Consider the following 22018-nt stretch of genomic DNA (forward strand, 5'->3'; position numbering starts at 1 on the left):
CCTGGTTTCAGTGCCAAGTACTCCTGTTAGCACAAATAAACCCAGCCCTTGGTCCAGTCTTTCCTCAGGCTGAGCAGTCTCCAAGCCTGGTGCCATCCTTTGGTCTCACTTCTAATCTTTCAAGGTCAAATTTTGACTGTGCTTTGCCTTGTTCCTTCAAATCCCTTTCTCAGATGTCAGTCTCAGTAGTAATTAGTTTGAGTGTATAAGATATCCACACACCTGTATTTTGTCAACATGATGAAGGTTAAACCAAATAACTAAAACTGAAAAGCAGCAGCCCCCTTGCTGCAGAGCTCTCATTGGAAATCTGTGTTCTTATTTCCACCTTCAAATCTCTCACAACTCTGTGATGATAGGGCTATTTTCAGGGAAAGAAGTAAAATTCAAAGAAATGGCATTTGTGCTCTAGGAAAGAGTGTTTTCCAAAAACCTTAGCTGCCATAGTAACATGATTTATTCCATACTTGCTGCAGTATAGTCAATTAGCTCCCTAACTGAAAGACAATTACTGTAACTAGAGATGTACCTGGCTGGAAGACCACTGAAATGCTGCTTATGAATGGCAAAGCAGAGCGCTCCAAATTCCAAATTAGCAATCATTATTGTTGAGCATGGAGGACATTTCTGGCAGTGGTTTAACCTCAGCAACACAAAAGGGCACATTTGTCAAATGGGTGCTGGCAAACCCCAGTCCCTGAGATTACAAAACATGTCCTGCCACATCTGTGAATCTGTATGCAAAGCAGATAGATGGGAAAAAAAGAGAATGAAAAAAAAATGCATTGCTATTGTATGCCATTTCTGCACTCTGCAGTTATGTCACGGATATAACTTTTGGCTGCAGAACTTTAACAGAGAAGGATTTTCTGAGCAAATTGCAGAAATCCACATTTATTAACATGCAGGATTCAGGCTGTATCTGGTCCTTGCAAACACAAACATTGTCATGGTGCCTTTGTTGCAGAAGACCTCTGAGCCGTCCTGACCCAGTGTGAAGAGCTTTATGCTCCCCCTTTGCTACCATCAGTGACATGGGTCACTTTGGAATTCATTTTGCATCTCCTTACACTAGGCCATTGGCCTTGCCATGGCCTTTCTCCAGTGTAAGTGTGACCAGATGTAGGTTCCGAGATTATCTGACTTCAGCTTTTGTTCACGCTGATAAACTGCTAGCAGAACTTTTTTTAACACACATCCCAGAAATGTTCTGTGTTGTTTTTGGAAACGTCAGATACTGGCCATTGGAAAAGAGAAAACATCTGTTTTAATCTTCCCAAAGGAACATATCAAAGTTTTTGTGCTGTTTTTAATGCAGCCTCAAGGCCTTTTATTCAGTTAAAAAAAAAAAAAAAGAAATAATCCCTTTGTAAAACTACTGCCTAGAATTTGGGGTTTCATGGGGCGTTTGTTTTTAGTTGTCCCTTTTTAAAACCAAGCTACTAGGTTTGCTGTTTCTCTTGTAAAACATTACAACGCTGTTTCCCAGGTTGGGGTGGCCAAGGAACAGTCCCTCCCCTAAATCTGATCCTGATAAATGGCTGTTCTCCAGAACAAGCTAAGCCTATCCTGCATGGAAAATAGCTGATAATTAATAGATTTTGCCCCTGTTTTGAATGACTTTGGGGGCTTTAAACTGAACTAATAGTCTGAACTTTTCCCCCTCCTCATCTTCTCAGTGAGATCCTAGGAAAGTGCTATCACCATGGTGGAGGCTGGCACAGGAACAGCATGCGCATGCAAATGCCATCTCAGCTATGAATGTGAAGAGCACAACAAAACCTCTTTTTACCCACTGGAACCCATCACTATATTTATCTGTGTCTTCCTGAACAGATGAGAAACTTCCTATGGTGTTCTGGAGATCCAGATCCCAAGAGCAGCTATGAATAGCAGCTTTAAATTTAACCAAGGTTGGAAAGAGAGTGAAACCTAAATGCTCAAGATGATGCCAGTTCAGCTGGCTCAGAAGCTAACAGAGCCTTGCTTGCAGGTAGCATCTAGATAAATTCCAATCAGCAAGGTGAACACCACCACCATCGGTATCCAGTAATGCTGCAAGTGTGGCATGACTTTGCATGATTTACACACCACTAAACTGGTATGACTTCCACAGGAGTTATTCCTGCTGGTAGAAGGTTGGCAAGACCTAAGTGAACCTTCTGGAGATTCCAGTGCATTGCACTGACTCTCATTGAGCAGTTTGACTCCGATGTTCCTTTTCCTATAGCTCATTCAAGTGTGACCAGGCTAAGGTAAGTGTGCCTGAACTTTTGTTCCACCTCAGTCATCTAGCCTTAATGCTAAATAGCAAGTTCATGAAGAGCCACATTGCAGGGACAGTGGAGCTGGACAGCAGAGCTGCCTCTGGCTTTGACGGTGATAGGAAGAATCTGTGGGTTCTTTGCTGAGGTTTGTTTTTGTACATCTGGTCTGGTTTTGCCTTTCAGTTTGGGATCATTCCAACCATTACTTGAAGCTCCAGAGGTAGCCAGTAGAAAAAACAAAAGCTATAAATTTAACTGGGACAGCAGCTGGGAAAGGGAGGAGGAGGCTGGTTGGGAACTGTGGGTCGACTGGTGGTCTTCGAGTACAAAAACAATATCCTCCTGACACTGGTAAGTAGAAGCAGGCTTCAGATTCCACAGAGCTTTCTTAGCCTTTATTCTATAAAGACAGAAATCTGGCTCTATTTCATCATAGTTAGCTACACTCAGGCACCCCTCCACCCTTGAAGGAGATTAGTAGTGATAATGCATCTGGTACCTGCCCAGCAATAACAGATCTGTGTGGAGAAGATTACAAGAAATTGTTTGGACTTCTGCCCAGTCCTAGAAGTCCCACCAGCCATTTCCAAAAGTCCCATCAGTTTTTATGGCTTGTCTCTCAAGAAGGCTGCTGAAACCTACATGAAGGGAAGACTTTAAAAAGATTTTTGCAGACATTTATTTCTGGCCAAATTATGATTGCTTGGAGGAAAAAGAAGCCACCATACAAATCTTGTTAGAGACTTCAGCAGGAACTCACAAACCCATGCAGAACTGAGATAAGCTAAAAAAAGCAATAGCATCCAGGAAGGAAAGACAGACCAGCCAGCCAAATGCAACTCTAATTCCAGCCCGTGACAGACCCCTGGGGCAGCTCCAAAGCCACTTAGCACAAGCATGGAGCTGGGCCAGGCGGAGATGCTGGCACCAGAAGAGACGCTCTAGCAAGTCCAGGCTGCAATTTGGTGATGTGCTGAGAGGGACAGACTTGGACAGGCTCGGTACCGCCCGGTACCACCACCACACAGCTCCCCACCTCTGAAACCCTTCCAGTCAGATGGCTCCAGGGACACAGCGGTCCCTGAGCTCCCTGTAGAGCAGAGCTTGTGCCGTGTGTGTGCATAGGAGAACGGAGTAACAGCACATCTGCTAACGACACAAACACACTGGCAATGCTCAGTGCGGCTTGGCAGGGGAACCTATATCAACTGTCTGCAGTCCAAGGTCTAAAGGGCAATCTGCCTTCAGAGACTCCTACAACTTCAAGGAACTGTGTCCTGGAATGAAATCGGTGCCTCCGCAGCGCGCAGCCTGCACTGAGCCCCCCCAGCACATACCAAACAAGTGCTGTACCCACTTCACACCATGCAGGAGGTGAACTTCCCAGGAGAGATGGAGGAGGAAAAGCACCAGAGGCTGAAGGCCAATCCCTGTGCCTCTCAGGCCCTTCCAACAGACCTCAGTGGAGAGAGGGACTGCTCCGCCAGCTCAGGCACTGTACATGGGACACAGCATTACCAGGTGCTGGGAAGATTTACCTCAGCAGGGACTGGAAAATGCCTTGTTTTTCCTCAGGGATACAGGGCATAAGAGCTGCCCGGAAGAAGACTGATTAGTCTTGTGCAGGGCTGCAGGACTGCTGGTAACTGCCTGGCCTGGGTGTCCCCAAGCAGCACTGTTCTGTGCTGTAAGAGGAAGGTAAAGAAAGAGGACCAGACAGTTCTAGCAATGACAGCTAGAAAACTCCCCACTGCTGTTATGTCTCCAGACAAGCAGCTCTCTCCTGTATAGCTATACCCTTAGAAAGCAGAAGCTGGAAGCTTCTTCTGTTCTAGTTGCTGGAGAGCAGCTCCCAGCTTCCCAGTTTAGGTGAATGTGTTTGCTGGATGCTGTCCCGGCTGCAGATGCAGTGGGAAGGCCAGGGAGGGCATCTGTTCCCAAGACATTTATGATGGTGCCATTTTGTGTGAACCATGAATTTGGACAGAAACCATGTTGCACCTTAAATGTCACTGCTAGGCAGAAGGAAAGTCATGAATCTTCAGCAATCTTCCAACATCATGATTTCCAAGCAGAAAATGAATATACATTGGAAGAAACACCACAGCTGTGTCTGCCTCAGTAAAGCCATTAACAAATGCAGTGTAACACGTCCAAGTGCAGTCAGCCCTGTCTGCAGGCTGCTGGGTCTTTCTCCCATCCTTCTTCTCTCCCTGTTGCTCTGCTTATTGTTTGCTTCATTGTTAATCCCACCTAATTTAAAAATAGGAAATTGATTTCTTATGTATCTATTACAAACCAAATCATTTCTTTATTACAGCAAGGATCATATTTCATAAGCAAGTCATGGAAAATTAAAACCATGCCTGTTGCTTTGATGAAATAATGGAGAGAAACGCTGGAGGGGAAGGCACAGACAGCTGGAGGCTGTCAGGCAGCCAGTGGTGCATGTTAACTCTTTGCAGGCACCCAAGACTCCCAGAGCTGCCAGTTTTCCTCCCCCAAACTTCTGGCTGTAGTGCTAAGTGCTCCCTTATCACTAAACCTCAAAAGCATCGAGGAGAAGGAATGCAGCCCCTCTGAACAAAGTAGGTCAATGATTTTGGTGGCTGGAGTTTTAGGTTAATGGAAGATCTGCAGCCTGCCTATGTGCAGAACCAGACACCTCTCAATACTAACACTATGGAAATCCGGTGCCTGACAGTTACAGTGTACACAACACAGGAACCCGCGATACCAGCCACACATTTACATAAATATCTCCATTCCTTGGGCATATTAGACCATTGTGCTTTGCTGCCAGGTGGGTGAATTTAGGCTGAAGGAGAAACCACATTTGCATGCTGAGATATTCCACATACATTGCGCACAGGTTCTGTCAGTACAGCAGGCACCCCAGCCAGGTCAACAAGAAGTTAGCAGTGTACTGTGACTTGGGGCAGATTATAAATTAAAACAAAATCCACTGTGTGCATTACTGAGGATCTATGGACTGCTCTATGAACCTCCCTCCCTGCAGAGCAGACGGGACATGGGTTCTCTGAAGAGTAGTCCAGATAAGTATACAGCTTGCAGAACATTGCAACATCCAACCCAAAGTTCATCGACTACTTCTTTAACATGCTGATCTCTAGGAATTACAGCCAAACAAATCCTCTTCAATTTCGCTATCAGAAACGATAAGATCAGCAAGTTCTTACTGTGCAGAATGTTTTTTCTTATAATGTATTATCTATGGATGTGTCCATATAAAAATACCATGTCTGAGGACAAAGAACAAGCAGAGCTATCACAGCAGACCAAAAGCAGGCAGACTCTACAAGAATGAAGGGTAGCAGGAGAGATCGTTTCAGAGCAATAATTCATGTCTGGTCTGTTCATCTCTCTTAGCGCACTCTTTTGAGTAAGAAACATTTCGCCTTCACTTCTTTGGGATAAGATTCTCCCATTCTGAAATGAGCCGATGTTACACTTGCAGGTCTGTGTTACTCTCAAAGTCTTCCAAGGCTGGAGGACTTGCTGGTGTTCTTTCTGGAAGCTAGGGCCAGAGAGATTATCATACTAAAGTAATCCTTACACCAGTTAAGAGGACTGCAAACACAGCCACCTCACCTAATCCTTCCCCTGCTTGGGGAGGAGGCCAGCCAGCAGCCAGCAGGCACTTGCCAGTTCACTGCAAAGAGCTTCCTAATGAGAGAGCCAAAGAAAGTCCTCTTAAAACGCTTTATGGTCCTTTTGCGCTGATGATTCTGCAAATGGGAAAACAAGTTTTGTAACTCAGTGGAAGTGAATGAAATGGGTTCCTTCCAGGAACAACCTGCATCATCTCTCCAGCCCCCACCCCCAAAGGGCCTGTCTAAAGCTGTGTCACTAGGAGATACCATGCTTCTTTCTGCAAGTTTCTGTAATGGCTTCTTCAACCAACTTATTTATGCAATAAAGAGCCCAAGGAACAGTCTGTGTAAACTACTGCAAGTTACCACCAAGCAGCTCCAAGATCAGCTAAAATGGCCAAAGCTTTCAGCCTCTATAAAGTTCTCTTACAGAAGAGGCATTTCAGTTCCCTGTTACAGGAGATGCTTTACACTGCTTTCTAGTCTGCCATGTAGCTCCTTCATCCGACTTTGCCAGAAACTCAGCCCTCTATAGTTTCTATCAGCATTTTAATGATCATCCACTACATTATAGGACAATTTTCAACACGTTTCCTCTTTGGAAAATATCCTCCAGGAGTTGTAACAAGTACATGTTTTGATGATACATTTGATAAGACATTCACCAAAAGAACCCAGAAATACAGAAATGTTCATTTGCACTTGCACAACAGAGCCAACTCGCTGCACTAATATTTTAATGGAACCACTGGATGTTTTCATTAGCTGCATCTGCCACTGTGACAGCAACAATAACTCCCAGACAGAAGTCAAGACAAGACATAGTAATTAGGTCAAACCTTCAGGATAGAGCTGTCATCACTAAACATAAATGTAAGTTACTCTTCCGCTGCCCGAGCTCTGTGAGATGTGCTATTTATTGCATTGGGTTGTCTAAGCAGGATAACGAACTGGAAGAAATGAGGGTCATTCTGCCTTTTGCTGTTCTTCACAATTACCCTGTGTTTAATTGATCTTCATTAATTATTTAAAGTAAATGGAGCTTTCCTGACCTAGTGGCAACATGTAAACTGATTAACTTTACAAAGCCAGCAAAATGATCTGCACAGTAAGATCTGCTCTTGTAATGTATTATTTAGGCCAAGTTATCCCATGTCGCTACCCATGATGAGCTGCCAAACACAAGACAGCAATTGTGAAGGTGTGATACACATCCCCTTGGGGTGAGGGCTGGACTCCTCCAGCCCACAGCACCAATGGGAAAGGAGAAGGAAGAGGAATATGAGGAAGAGGAGAAGGAGAAACTCTCTTGCACTGTGGTAGCATGTGGTACCTCTTGGGGCTGTATTCATATGGGCTTGGGTGAAAGGAAGGAAACGATAACCAGTGTCAGGGTGGGATGAGGACTGAGAGCATGAGGGAGCTTGAGGGAGACAGCAGTGATGAGGAACAAGGCACCTTCAAAGGCCAGTTTGAGCAGCCCAGCAGGACAAGGCTGTAGTTTGTCTAGCAGAGCCAGACACTGCTGCTAGCACAGCCCAACTCAGAGAAGCAAATGCAAACTGGCCCTTTGTCTCTGCTCTGGCAGTCCTGTCATGGTCTCCACCTGTACCATCAGTAGGAGTTACAGGGCAAAAAAAATAAAGGTATTTTGTGCAGATCACGCCTATCTTTGCCTAGAAATCAAGCCTCAAGGAAAGCTTTCCAAGAAATTTTCCTTAGATTTGTGTCCCATCTCTGGAATGGGAGCAGCAGTGCCCTACCCAGGCTGATAAGCAATGTGATAAAATTGATTCCTGATGTAACATGCACATCGGAAGAAAGTTATTTGTTTAGATATCTACAGTATTCCCCATCTCTTCTGGCCAGACACGAAGGCAGGTACACAGATAAAGGAGAAGAAAACACTCGTCACCGCTCTGGCTTCAGGAGAGAAGCAGATAAGGCTGATAAGATAGCAAGTGAAATTCTCCTCCAAGGTTCCCATGCAAATACTTGGGCAAAGGCAGCTCAGCTACAGCAGAAACACTGCTTTGGTTGTTTGAAATAAGCACTCCCAGGCACAAACAGGGCAATAACCTTCCATATCCATCAAAGGCTCCTTGTTCAGGGAACTTAGGGCAAAACAGGCAAGACAGAGCAGCTGGGAGAAAGGAGACATCCAGAGTCCTTCTGGGAGACACAGAGATGAGTGGGAGACCCAGCAGGAAGGTGATCTCTAGACACGATCCAAGGAACCTAGGTCACTTAACTTAGGAACTTCCCTGGGGAGGCAGCCTCCTCCCCCCAGGCTGCTCCTGTGTAAGGGTGAGAATGCATTCATTAGCTTACAACATACAGAAGCAAGATTGATGTGGGCACCAGCAGCCAGCTCACAGGCCAGCACCACCAGCGAGGTCCCCATCACTGCAGGTTGAAGGGCACAACACCCATCAAAAGTGTCCTGTGCTGCTGCCACCAGCCAGCAGGAAAAGTACAGCAGGCAGGAGCATCCCCAGGCTGCAGGATGGACTACTGCCTGCTGCTGTGCAAGAGGCCCAAAATCCTTTAGTCAGAACTTCCTTAATCAGGTTTTAAAGCCTCCGGTGGCATGGCCGTCTCCCTCCTTTTTAAACAGAGGTTCATAAACTCTCATGAGCCATAGTACAAAAAAAATGACAGAGGCTTTCTGCCAAACTGCTGAGACTTCAGGGCTCCCCTCCCCCCCAGTTTCTTTTACATCCCTTCCCTGTATTTACTTCTACTTAGTTTTCTACCTCTGGGACCCAAGCAAGCCATCAAACCTGGATTAAACATGCCATAAAAGAATTCAAGCCTTGACATAGCCAAAATATTGGTTTCCAATGAAACAAAACAAAAGACTAGGATGAAGTAACCAATTCTGCAGCTCGTGCAGCCATGTAAATATATGTTGCCAGGGGAGACTGAGGAGAGATAAGACTCCACCACCCCTCCAGAGCTAGCAGAGAAAGCATTGGATCCAAACCCCATTCCCCAGCAGCATTCACCACCCGGCTTCAGCTGAAATGGGGGATCAGTCACACTTGAGAAATGAATGTTTTAAGAAGGACAGAGAAATCCAGGCTTCCCAGCTGGGCACCAGGGAGGCATTTCCTCCCAGGGCAGGCTTCATTTCCGAGCTGCAGGACATCTGCAGTCTCCTACCTGTGAGGAGGGGACTGAGCAGACCTCGGGACTGACCCAGGCCAGCAGCAAGAACAAGAGCACGCAGCTTTTGTTTGTATTGAAAAGCATTGGTTTCTTTGTAAAAGCATTGATTTCTTTGCGAAACCATGTGTTTCACTGGCAGCCCCCAGACCTAACTGGCTGCTTCACTCCCATTTCTCCAAAGGTGGAAACCAAAAAGTGGGGGCTGGCAAGGCTGGAAGAGCAGAGCCCCACGTCCTGTGGTAGCAGGACGTGCCAAGGGGGCATGGGCTGCGCTTGGGGGTGTTCAACCTGGACATCAGGAAGGTTTCTCCTGGAGGGTTGGTGCAATGCAGTGAGGCTGCCCGAGAGGCCAAGGAGAATGTCCACGGAGGCTTCCAGGGCAAGACACAGCTGACCCAAGCCAGCCCTGGGAACAGCTCAGAGACCAAACTAGAGCCCTCCTGAGATCCCTCTCACCCAACACTTCCATGGGCATTGAGGAAATCAGTGCAAAAGAAAGTGAATACAAGATTGACGACAAAAATACGACCAACAGGCACAGAAAAGAGGCAGCTCTAAAACGAGCTGATTTATCCCTGTGTGTTAATTAACACCAAGCCTGATAAAGCCTAACGATGCATTTGTTTTAATAAAGAGAAGGGGCCACTTGGCAGCTCCTCCATTGGCTCCTCTATCCCAGGGGCACCCACGCCAGGCAAAAACACTCAGGAATGCAGCTCCAGCTCACCCGCTGGCGTAACGTGTTTGTTCTCCGACGTGTCGGATTCCTGCTTGCAGCCGGCTCTATTGGCTGTACTTTGGACCAGAAACATTTCACCTGCATGTATGAACCCAGTGCTACAGCCACCAGGGTAAACACTGGATTTTCAGAGGGCAGTGCATACGCCACTTTGTTAAGTAAACTGATGGACATGTTGACTTTGTTTGTATTCAGCCTTTCCAGCAAATTACCAGGGCAAACTGTGCCAGGTATGCAGAAACCACAGGGATCGTGCTGGCCTGGGGGGGTTTGCTCTATGAGAAGTGGTTAGGGGAAGGCTGGAGGCTCAAAGCATCACAACAGCCACAAGGCTCAAGGGCTCCCACACCACAGAAGCAAAACCAGTTGGGTTTTGTGATGGTCAGGGTTTGGAGCAGGCAGGGAGAAGTGAAGAGGCAGGGCTGCCAAGGGGCTCAGGCTGTGGTTATGAGGGGCAGGCAGCCCAGGCTGTGAGCACCATTTGGTTCTGGGGGGGAAACAAATCTAAGCAGAGCCTGCAAGCATGTATAAGTCCATACACTTAAGACACATTGGAAAATAGTTTGTAGCCCACCCCATCCTTCCCAGGGATGTTGTTTGGGGGCAAAAGGGTGGTACAGGCCTGACCCAAAGACCCACAAAGCACTGCCACAGGTGCGTTTGGTGGTGCACAAGAGCATGCAAGGTTTCAAGATGTATGCCTCCAGCTGAGACCAGAAGCACCCCATACTTTAGACCAGTGAGCTGATGCACCAGCTCATACACATCTCCCAATTATCCCACCCTGCACTGTTTGTACGAGTTCTTCTCTGCCCAAACCAGCCCTCTAGTGCTAAGGAAATTAGCCCTTGTGAGCCAGGCTGCTCCCTCCTACACAGTGCCCCCATTAACACCAGCCATGGGGTGGGTGTGACACAGACCCCTTCCTGCATGAAGCAGCACAAAGTCCCTTCGCACAAGGCTGGGTGCCACCCAGCCGGGACGGGCACTGCAGAGCCAGAACACAGGCTGCCTTGGGTCACTTAACCTCAGCCCTGCATGAAGGAAAGTGGGATTGGGAATTTCTGTAACTGGAAGTTTTGTTTGTTTTAAAAGAACATCTCGCTTCAGAGGGCACTTCAGGTAAGCACCGAAGGGAAGTTCAACATTAAAGGTGCAAAAGGTCCCCTGAAGAATACACAAGTGTGCGCCAGTTTAGGAGGAAGCATGCTGCTGGGACCTTTGGTTGCTCCTTTTCAGCTGAACTGCAGTCCCAGGCCACCAACATGCTGCTAGCACGGACTGCATCAGCACACATGCTGAAGACCACTTTCCATGGCTCAACCAATATTACCACTAAGCCCCGGTGTCTTTCCCATGCCTTGGAGCCCTTCACTACAATCAGTGGTTAACCCCAGTAACCTAAAATGACCCAGCAGAAAGGTGCCTCACATCGGGATAGCTGCCATGGAGTTTAGAGCAACCTGAACAAACATCACCTCCGATGGCAAGGTGAACTGACAGCAACTGCACTCATTGCAGCCAGGGATCTACCCCCACCCAGGCACCCTCCCAAGATAAAGCTTCTGTCCCAACTAGGATCAATAGCTCCAGTTTGTCACATACTGTCCGATTGTGAACATAACACAGTGCTTATCTCTTAATATACAAAGAGAGCAGGGCAAAATAACCCCTGTCTCCACTCACCTCCTATCTTAAAAGGACAAAGTAGACAGAAGTTTCCGTGCACTAAAAACAAAAAATATATCAGGATACTCTGGACTGCCACAAACTGTAACTGCTCAAACAGACCTGCAGGTCAAAGCACTACTGCAGGAGTGGGAGCTCTGTGCGCTACAGTACTGATTCCCATTACAAAACAGCTTTCATAACCACCCTCATTTGTCTTAACAGGGTGGTAAAACAATTGCTGTGATATTGAAATACAAGGGGACTCGGGTGCCTGCTCAGTGCTGCACCACCAGGGTGCAGTTCTGGAGGTTACAGTGCTTATTAACGTGCTCCTGGTCCTGTCACAGCAGCCCAACCAAGTCCCACTTCTAAATGGCAGTTGTGCAAGCACCCACCCCGAGGAGCAGCACTGGGGAACACACAAATTCCATGTGCGCATGTATTCAACCAAAAGCCTTTTTGTTCCTGCAGCCATCTTTCCCAGTGCAGGTGTGAGGGTTTCCACAGCTTCCCCAGCAGGAATACCCAGGGGGAGTAACCTCGCTGCCTCTTTTGTGACCTGGGGCAGGGAGGAACCACTCCCACCCTGCATCACAGGGACAGGCTCGCTTGGGGATGACCAAACCCTCCTGCCAGCTCAGATCCCCCAGGCAAGCACCAGGAGAAGATCCACAGCCCTACAATGGATGGGGCAATAGGAGCAGAGCACGCAGAGGGAAGGAGGCAGCCAATGAGACCCGACTACTTCAGAGGAAAGACTCAAACGAGCAAGACCAGCCCTGCTGCTCATCATCACCATCCCCCGTCATCACCCAGAGCCTCCCCAGCCCCAAGCGGAGCCAGCCTCCACCACTTACTTTCATGTGGACACACTCTCCTGCACCTAGGAAAGAGCCTTCGTGCTGCTCCACAGGCAGCACCTCCAAGCAGAGCTCCTGCCTCTCTGCTCCTTCTTGTAGGGCCTCCCCACCATCCAGGTGCCCCTTGTCAGCACTAACAGGGCTGTGTTAACACCTCCCTACCCAGCCCTGCTCCTGCTCATCCCGGCTGCTGGGCAGGTGGGGAAGCAATGGGTTATCCAGGCAGTAAAGGGCATGGAGAGGGGGTGCAGGGAGGCAGCCCTTCCCTTGGAGATTCAGCGTGTCGGGAAGGGGGTTAACCAGAGGGTACCAACAGGACACGGCATTCTTATTCTTACGCACCCTGCCCGTGGATGTGCCCATACTTGCTCCCCACCGTGCTCTCATGCCTTACTGCGGAACGTCACGCTGAGATACCCATGCAGCCGAGAGCAGAGCACCTTTCCTAGGACAGCCTGCAAAGATGGTCCTTCGCTCGCCATCTCGTGGTGGCAGCAGGCAGCCTGCCACGTCCCACATCCCGCATCCACACATCCCACATCCCCACATCCCCTCGCCAGGGGCACAGAGCACGCTGGGGCTGGGGCAGGGCTGGGACGTCTCCATACCATGAGGTACCACTGTGCCATGGCGTGCTGAGCACCCACAGCACACACCTGCCCGGGGTGCTGGTCAGGTCCTTACTCATACCAAAGCAAGGGTGACCCAACCGTGGCAGTGTCAGTGGGGTTACCCCATGTAACCAGGACATGGATTTCGCCTCTCTGCAGAGTCGCTGGGGTTCAGGGCTCGGTCGTACACCAGAAATTTGCCCCAGCTTTGACAGGAGATGCACCAGGAGATTAACACGATGGGAGCAATGATGTGTCAGCCATGCAGAGATTTCGTGTTCCCAGTCTGTAACAGATTTGAAACTTGGCTCTTCACACCAGATCTGGGGTGCCCAAAACTGCTGTAGGTGTCATGGGGGGTCAGGCATCTTCACAAGAGCCCACAATGGGAAGGAATGTGGCATAAGAGCCATTCTGTGATGGGGAGACCACCCCGGCAGCGGGTGGGCAGCTTTGCAGTGGCACAGCTTAGAAACCACCCAGCACTGTGGTTACAAAGCTCCAAAGGCAAAGCTCGTGCCTCAAACACTTCCAGCATCTTTTTCCAGGCAGCCAATGCAGGACCCAGTGTTGTCTGTTTGTCCTGAGCAGCCCCAGTGAGCTCCACCACGGTGCCACCCCACGCTGCTGTGCACACACTCAAATGGCAGGCTCGGCCAAACGGTTTCCATTAAACCTACAAAAGGAAATTCACCTCAGAAAGAGCAGGTGCCTGGAAGCTCTTCCAGGCCTGGATACCAAAGTGATGGCTTCTGCAACGTGCCCCCTCAGGCAGAGTCCTCCAGGACCTGCTGTGCAGCCCCAGCCCCTCCTGCAGCATCCCTCACCCTTCCCGCCCCTCCAGCACTCCCAGGCCTCCACCAGACTTACCCTTTCCCTGGTTTTCCCCTCTAATTTGGGATGAACAGCACAAAGGGAGCAATTTTGCTCCTCACCCCCTTCCTGTCCTCCCTCCTCCTCTGTCTGGCAGGTCTGTGTTATTATTAAGACACTTGAGATTATGGTTGTCTGAAAGTCGAAGCAAAGAACCAGATGCTGTACACTGATAAATTACAAGGGCATTATGCAGAGGCAGCTGTACCATATAAAAACCTAGTTTTTATACCATGCCATGATTTTCCATGTGGCATCGTATGGTTCCAGCATCTGGGCGTCACCATCAATGTCTCCCATATATTTTGCTGAGCACTGTTATTATGATAATGAAGAAATTGCAGCAGACGTTAATTGCAGCTCCTGCTGGCTATTGCGAGCTCTTGAAGGCATCGGAACAGGCTGGCAGGGCCTCTCTCATCTCACAGGGGGTTTCTTCACTGTGTTGGCAGCCGATGAGAGGGGTCTGGATGGCTCCGGGTGCTGTGAGCAGCATCGAAGCCCTGCCCTCCCAGTGGCTGGTCCCAGTTGGGACTAGGTGTTGCTGGTCAGCATGCTGAGATGAAGTTGGCAGTTCTGTGCTCAGTTCCCACTGCAGAGATTTGTAAATTCGCTTCCTCCACTTGGTTTTCTCATTAGCCTTAGTCAGAGCCTGTAGGGAAGGCAAAAGGGACTTACAAAGTTTATTCTCCATCAGTCTGTCATGCACTTGGGAATGCCAAGGCCCTGAGCTAAAGCTGCCTCAGGGCTGGCAGCACTGCAGGAAGGAGTGCAGACCTCTGGCCACAGCAGCGGGCTTATAATAGCAGCAGCTTGGTTGCTCACGGGGGGGAGGTGGGTCTCTTGGTCAAAATTTCTGCTGTAAGCTGCACGGCTGTCTGAGGATCTACTGGCAGGACAAAACATCTTCATATTGCTAATTAGCTCTGAGCTCCAAAACATTCAAATTATGGTCCTCTTTGGGCCTAAATATCAAGGATCACCTCTGTTCGTTTCATTCCTCCGCTCCCCTCAGTCCAGGGAATTCCAGTTGCATGAAAAACTACTAATTTCCACATTAGTGGACAGTGCTATAGGATGTATGGAAACAGCATGCCCCAAAATGCTCATGACATTACAGGGGCTTCAGCAGGGATGAGGAACAATCACTGCTTCAACAAGCAATTGCCTTTGTACCTGTGTAAACCCCTTTGCAGGGCTGGCCTTGCCTGCTGGTGCTCACCCAAAGCCTTGCCTTGGATTGTGTCTTAGGACATCACGATGATTGCTCAAACCAGTGTCACTGTGTGCCGGGAGGCCCAGGGAGCACAGGGGCAGGAAGATTTGAGCCTCTGGTTTGTCACCCATCACTCATCTCTCTGCATGCAGCGGCTTGCAGCACTGTTCTACAGATGGTCCAGCCCTGGGACACGGGATACTGACAACCCCTCATGCCCTGGGCTGATTCAGTGAGATCTGACAACTGTCTCTGGGTGACGGTTTCGGTATCAAGGTGGGGTGTTCATGGGAAGGGTGGCATGCAAAGCCTCAGGAATCCACCACAGGTATGTCCTCGGTGAGGATGGACAGAATTGCTGCCTTGTGAATCACTTTGTGATAACCACTGCCAGACAGGAACCTTCCTGCTGCCTGCTCCACCACCCAGCAGAGCAGGGGCTTGTGTTGGTGCCGTGACTCACAGCAGGGAGCAGGGTTTATTGCACCAGGCTCTGGTAACCTCCCATGTGCTCTGGTGGACGTGAGGGGCAAGTGCCCACCAAAAAGAGCTGCAGCAAGGCAGGAGAGAGAGGAGACCCCTGCACCCCAGAGCCAGTGGGCTGGGTCAGGACAGCCTCAAAGCCTTCCCCCAGAACTGCACCAAAGGTTTTACAAGTTTCCAAGGCCCATAAAAGTAGGTACCTCCACTTCCCCCTTCTCGACCCCTGCCAGAGGCACACGTTTCTGTCCAAAGAGCTCTGTAAAGTCGCAGGTGGGTTTGATGCTCTGCCAGGGTGCTGCTGGTCTGACCAGCAGTAGCAGAGCCTGGGAAATCCTTACATGTTCCCCTTCCATCTCTTAATTGGGAAGCAGGGGCTGTGCCTCTTGCCAGGGCCCCAGGGTGGCCCAGGGATCCTCCAGCACCATCAGCTGGGAGAGCTTGGCCTCTGTGTCTTAGGCATTCCAAGACCTGACTTGAGAAATGAGCTCATTCCCATCCTCACCTCTCACCGTGGCCCATGGCCTCATAAACCCCCCCTTCGGGCAGCCCTGGGCAGGAGGAGCTCCCCACAGCACCCTCCACCTCACTTGCACCCAAGAAGACCTTCGCTTGAAGGACTCACCAAGGCAGCATTAAACCTCTCCCTCTCCAAGGGCGGCGCTGGCAGTCCTGACACTGAGCTCTTTTTTTCCGATGGGCAGCAGAAAGTCTGATAATGAGTGGATGTGTATGGCTGCAGCTTCAATGGAAAACTGCTCTGGGTGCCTGCGCCTGGTCGGCAGGCTGTCCCGTGAGATGCAGGCTTCAACATAAGCAAGGAGGACGTGGAGTGACTCAAGCAGGCTGTAAAAAGGGGTGACCTTTCCCTGCAAGGGGGTGTTTTAGCTGCCTGCCAGTCAGAGTGCGTGGCTGCGGGTGCATGGACAGATGGGGATAGCAGGGAGGTGAGTTGGGGGGCTGGTATTAGCACCTGCATTGCACAGCCACTGCCTGTGGCATGGGAATCACCACCTCTGCCAGGGCGGGATGCCAGACTGCTGATGGAGACGATCCTGGGATGCAGGAGGGGTTCCAGTCAGGGGCAACCTGGAGAGCTGATTCAGGGAGCATGAAACTAAAAGGGATCCAAGAGCTGCAGTGAAGTTGTCAGGAAAAGGACAAGGGACTGTCATGGGCTAATGCTGCTGACACTGCCATAAAATGAGAGGAGGAAAGCATCATGGAGTTCAAGCAAGCCAGGCACTGCATTCACTAGACTCAAAAGCATTTACTATTACACTGAAACAAAAAATGAAAGCATTTCATAGAATCATAGAATCATAGAATAGTTAGGGTTGTAAAGGACCTTAAGATCATCCAGTTCCAACCCCCCTGCCATGGGCAGGGACACCTCACACTAAACCATCTCACCCAAGGCTCTGTCCAATCTGGCCTTGAACACTGCCAGGGATGGAGCATTCACAACTTCCCTGGGCAACCCATTCCAGTGCCTCACCACCCTAACAGTAAAAAACTTCTTCCTTATATCCAATGTAAACTTCCCCTGTTTAAGTTTGAACCCATTACCCCTTGTTCTGTCACTACAGTCCCTAATGAAGAGTCCCTCCCCAGCATCCTTATAGCCCTCCTTCAGATACTGGAAGGCTGCTATGAGGTCTCCACGCAGCCTTCTCTTCTCCAGCCTGAACAGCCCCAACTTTCTCAGCCTGTCTTCATACAGGAGGTGCTCCAGCCCCTGATCATCCTCGTGGCCCTTCTCTGGACTTGTTCCAACAGTTCCATGTCCTTTTTATGTTGAGGACACCAGAACTGCACACAATACTCCAAGTAAGGTCTCACAAGAGAGACAACTTGTTAAGATCAAACATTCATGCCAGCTATTGTCAAACCTCCAGCTACCGGGATGGCATTAAATTAATGGAGAGCAGGAGCGGGACAGGCAGGGACCCTCCCGGGGGGAATGAAGCTGACCAGCACTGCTGGGGAATAAGCTCAGTGCTCAGGTATGGCTCAGCCGCAAACCTTTCCCCAGCTGCTCAGGCCCATGGCCACAATTAGCAGCAATGCCCCATCAGCTGTGCTGGATGGGTCTCCCCAGAGTGGGATAAGGGACACATTAATGCAGGGTCTGACCGCCAAGCCCTGCCTCTGCCCTGGCATGAGGGGCCTTTGGAGATGCCATGGGGTGGTCCTTGGTGACCAAGCACAGCTCCTGCCTCTGGGTTGATACAGCCCTGTCCCAGGGAGGATCCCCATGGAGCTTTCTCTGAAATGTGTTTTTTTCACTCTTTGCTTTAGAGCGCAGTGGTCTCTCACCAAAAACCCACTATTCAGCAGTGTTAGAAATGGGCACTACTATGGTCATGCTTTAAAATCTCCCCTACCCACACTGAAATAAATAAGGCATCTCTTCACTCAGGTTTCCCTTTCCCTGGAGAGGAACTCCCACTGGGAGAGGGCAGCATGCCACCCTTTGAGCACCCAGAGGTGCTTGTGGAGGGTGACCCATTGTCCCAGCACTGCCTGCATGCCTGCACGTGTTGGGGACCACATAGATGCCTCACAGCACATCCTTCCACATTAGCCATGGGCACACAGAGAGGTGCTGCAGGCAGCCCTGCATAGGCTGGCACTGCTGGGTGTGAGGAGCTCAAGCCATGCATAGAGGCTCCATGCCCAGCAGTGCCCCATTGCCCATCACTTGGGGCAGGCACTTCCCGAGACCCCAGAAGCATCAGCACAGGCCCCTTCCTGCTCCTAGCAGATGCCTTCAGTGGAAAGGAAAGGCCTGGGGGACACAGAGGAGAATTTCCTGCAGGGAAAAGGGGAAAAAAAGGGGGGGAAAGGGTGATAAAAGGGGGAAAAAAAGGGAGAAAGAAGGAGGCTGCCCATGGCAGCTCGATGGTGCCTGGCACCTGTGTCCCAGGGCAGGCATCCAAGCGCGCCGGGAGCAGGCGCGGTGCCATCGCAGCAGATGGGCACGGAGGCAGGCACCCCGAGCCGCAATCCTGCCGCAGCTCGGGGAGGGGGGTGGCTGTTTAGGGCAAATTTCCCAGCTGAGAATGTCAAAACAGCTGCCAGTCTGGAGTTTATACACCTATAATTAAGGGGTATGTGATTTGTAATCCAGCTCAAACGAAGCTGGATTAATTGGCAAACCTAAAAATAGCATCCATGACCATGTAAGGCAAGCTTTTGTGTGTGGTTTAAATTAGGAAAGTGGGCTCTGGCTGTTTGGAGTGAGCTGGGAGAGACGGAGGCATCCTTCTGCCTCTAGACAGCCCACGGGGGCCTGATCCTGCTGAGGGACAGGACGAGCCCACGGTGCACCCTAACAGCCTGGAGCCAGCAGAAAGGGCCAGAGCAAGAAGGCAACACCCTTTTCCCCGGGCAGATGTGTCCCAGGGCAGCAGAAGATAGCTCCCCTCGGAGGTGAGCCCTTGGCACCTTCAGTTGAAGCTGCTCTGCTTCTCCCTGTGCGCCACAGCCCCAACTGCTCACCATTTTACCCCATCATGTCATTTGTGAGAAGCCAGAGCAAGTTTGCCGGCTCTGTTTGTGATTTACATGGTGGAAATGGACTTGGAATTACTGGAGACTCCCTGTCCCCCCCGGGAGACACCTCCACTTTTCCACACCACTGCTGGAGAGCTTTGCACCAATGGCCAGCAGCAGCAGAGCCCTCATTGACTTGTGCTCTGTGACCCGCTCCCTTTCTCAAACACTCATCTGCCCGAAGCCAGACTGCAAGGTTAAATTGCTTTTAATTTTTGTTTAATTATCTGCAGTGGCACAAATAACTAACAGCATTGATCTGAACTTGGCACACAAAGGCAGGTTCCAAATGGCAAAGCATATTATGAGATCGAATTATTAAATGTAGCTAATGAGCAAAATAATGATGTGGTGCCAAGCTATAAAAGGTTAGACGTGAAAGTTGTCACAGTTCATGAGCAAGAAAGATTTAATCACATTCTTAATCAAATATTTATATGATAATGTGTTTTAATCAAAATAATAGCAATTAATCTGGAAAGGAATATATTGTGTGCTTCCTGTTCTTACTTTACGGTGGTTTTTTGGCAGTGGGCTTATAGAGCACATATTTCCTTACTCAATAATAAACCCATCCCAGTTGTAAGGTATTCCAGCTGTCTGTGCCTGGGGACACACTGGTGGGGCAACAAACTGCAGGAGCAATTCAAGACCTGCAGGTGCCCTTCACCCTCACAGAGCCTCGTGCCTTGCCAAGTGCTGTTGTGGGGTCAGTGCTTGGTCCTGCGCCATCCTGCTCTAGGACCCATGCTGGCACCCACCGGTGAGCCAGAGCCCCTCGCTATGTCTTTGAAGCACTTACTATTCACAAATGGTTTAGCTGCTACCTCTTTCCCTCTGGATCCTGCCAAATCTCATAACTCTCCTTGACAGCTGATGCTATCGCAATGATTTCCAGCTGTGCAAGAAGCAGCTTAAAATGGCTGCTGTTAAAAAAAAAGGAGAACACGGATCCTCTCCTTCCCCCTCCTCCTCATCTGTGCAGGGATGGAAGGGAATATATGGTTCGCCTGCTCCCATTCCTTCTCCAGGTCTCTGCAGCTCCTCCTGCCCTGCTTGGCAGAGCTTAAGCCTGCAGCTGGATGCTGAGCATTGAGATGCAAGGAGATTTGCTCTGGGATTTTTAGTCTGGTGTGTTAAAAATATGAAAATGGGCAGTTTAAAAAAGCAACAACCCCCACCAAGACCAGGCTCCAATTCCAAGTTCCTGCAAGGCACAGGGGTGGCTGTCCTGTCCGCCAGTGCTGAGGTACCATGTGTGAATGCTGTGAAAGAAGAGCCATAGAGGCTGGAGAGGTTGGACCTGAGTAAACTTGAGAGTTTGAAGAAAAAAGATGTCTAAAACTTTGCCCCAAAACTCAAAGTGAAACTTGCTTGAAATTCACAGGATTGTGAAGGACCATTTCTAGCAGGCACTGCGACAGCCAGAACATCATGAGAAAACATCACCTCTTGAGCACATCAAAATCCTTCCAATGCAATTAGCTGAAGGAAACATCCACACAATTCCAGTATTACTTTTAATGGAGCCTCCAAACCACCAGCGTTCCCTAGCGTGAGGAAAGATCTTCAAAACCCCATGCCAAGTGAAACAGAACCTACTGAAAGGAGCATCACTCACTCAAAATCCCCAGTAAGGATATTCCATTACTCTGTGCACAGCTGCGATGAAGCTTTCAAAAGAGAGGAATGAGACAAGGGCTGTCAGGACTGGAACAACCTCCCAGCCCACACGCTGCCTACGGTGCCCATAGGTGGGGGCCCACGGAGCAGCCGGTGCAGGAGGCGCTGCTGGAAGCGGGTACCAGGGGCTCGCAAAGCAGCCACAGCACCATGCAGTGATCAGCTCTGCAGTAACGTGTCAGCCTTAGAGCCATGTGGCTGCTGGGAGTCGGATCAAACCCACCGTGACAGTGTCGAAACACTGGCCCTGCCTCTGGGCCCTTGGCACACACCTCTGTGTATGCACAGCTCTGTATTTTCTCTCCTCCTCCACGCAGCCTCTCGTGCTGGGTGGATGTATGTGCACTTTTCGCTCTCTGACTTTTTAACACTTCATCAGAAAGCTGGAGGGGTTTTTTAAGTGCTAAGTTTGCTGTTTCTGTTGGAGCCGAGATGAAAAGCTTTCACTGAACCACCTTGGATTGGAATCACTTCAGTTGCCTTCGGTTTGGCCAGATGTTTCCTAATTACTTATCTGTCAAAACTTTTTTTTCTCTTTTTAGTACACAGACATTTCCTCTAAAGTGAGAACTGGTGCAAGGGTCTTGCTTAGTGTCTTTGCCTGGGTGAAATAAGCCAGGCTAAGCTTCATCACCAAGGCTGGAGTTTATGCTTGAACATGCAACTTAACATCAAAAGCTTGATCTTTTTTATTATTCAGCACAGCCTTTTTAGACCAACTCCAGCAAGAGCCAAATGGCACATCATAACTTGGGATTTAAAACTTCTCTTTTTAAAGCTAGATCTGAGTCATGACGCTTTCTCCTGAGCTTGAGATGGTTTCATGTACTAACTCAGGGCCAGGATCTGCCACCATTACTCACATCAGTGAAGGCTTACTTACATGAATAGACTTATTGAACTAATGCTACTAGGGGTGAGTAATGGTTACAGAATCAGGTCTGATACTTATCCCATCAAAAAAATATTCCCTCTGATTTGAGTCAGTTGCTGGGTCCTGCAAAGGATGTCCTGCCCATGACTCATGCAGCAATTACTTGGGAGGCAGAAAGACAAAGTCTTGAAGATTTCCTCCTTTAATTCCCCAACCTGACCATCACTGGTGGTGCAAACCTGCCCAGCAGAGAGCAGTGAGCTGATCTAACGAGGCAGATGTCTTTACATGTCAGTCATTTGAGACATTTGCCATCGATTTGCTATTTGGCTGCTGTCAGACATCTTTTACTTCACGTAAGCATCCCAAGGACCCTGATGTTACTGAAGAAAGAAAGGGGA

Source organism: Pezoporus flaviventris, unplaced genomic scaffold (assembly GCF_033815535.1).
Source record: "Pezoporus flaviventris isolate CSIRO_AGI_PZ_B2104156 unplaced genomic scaffold, CSIRO_AGI_Pfla_v1 ptg000213l, whole genome shotgun sequence".
Lineage (NCBI taxonomy): Eukaryota > Metazoa > Chordata > Aves > Psittaciformes > Psittacidae > Pezoporus > Pezoporus flaviventris.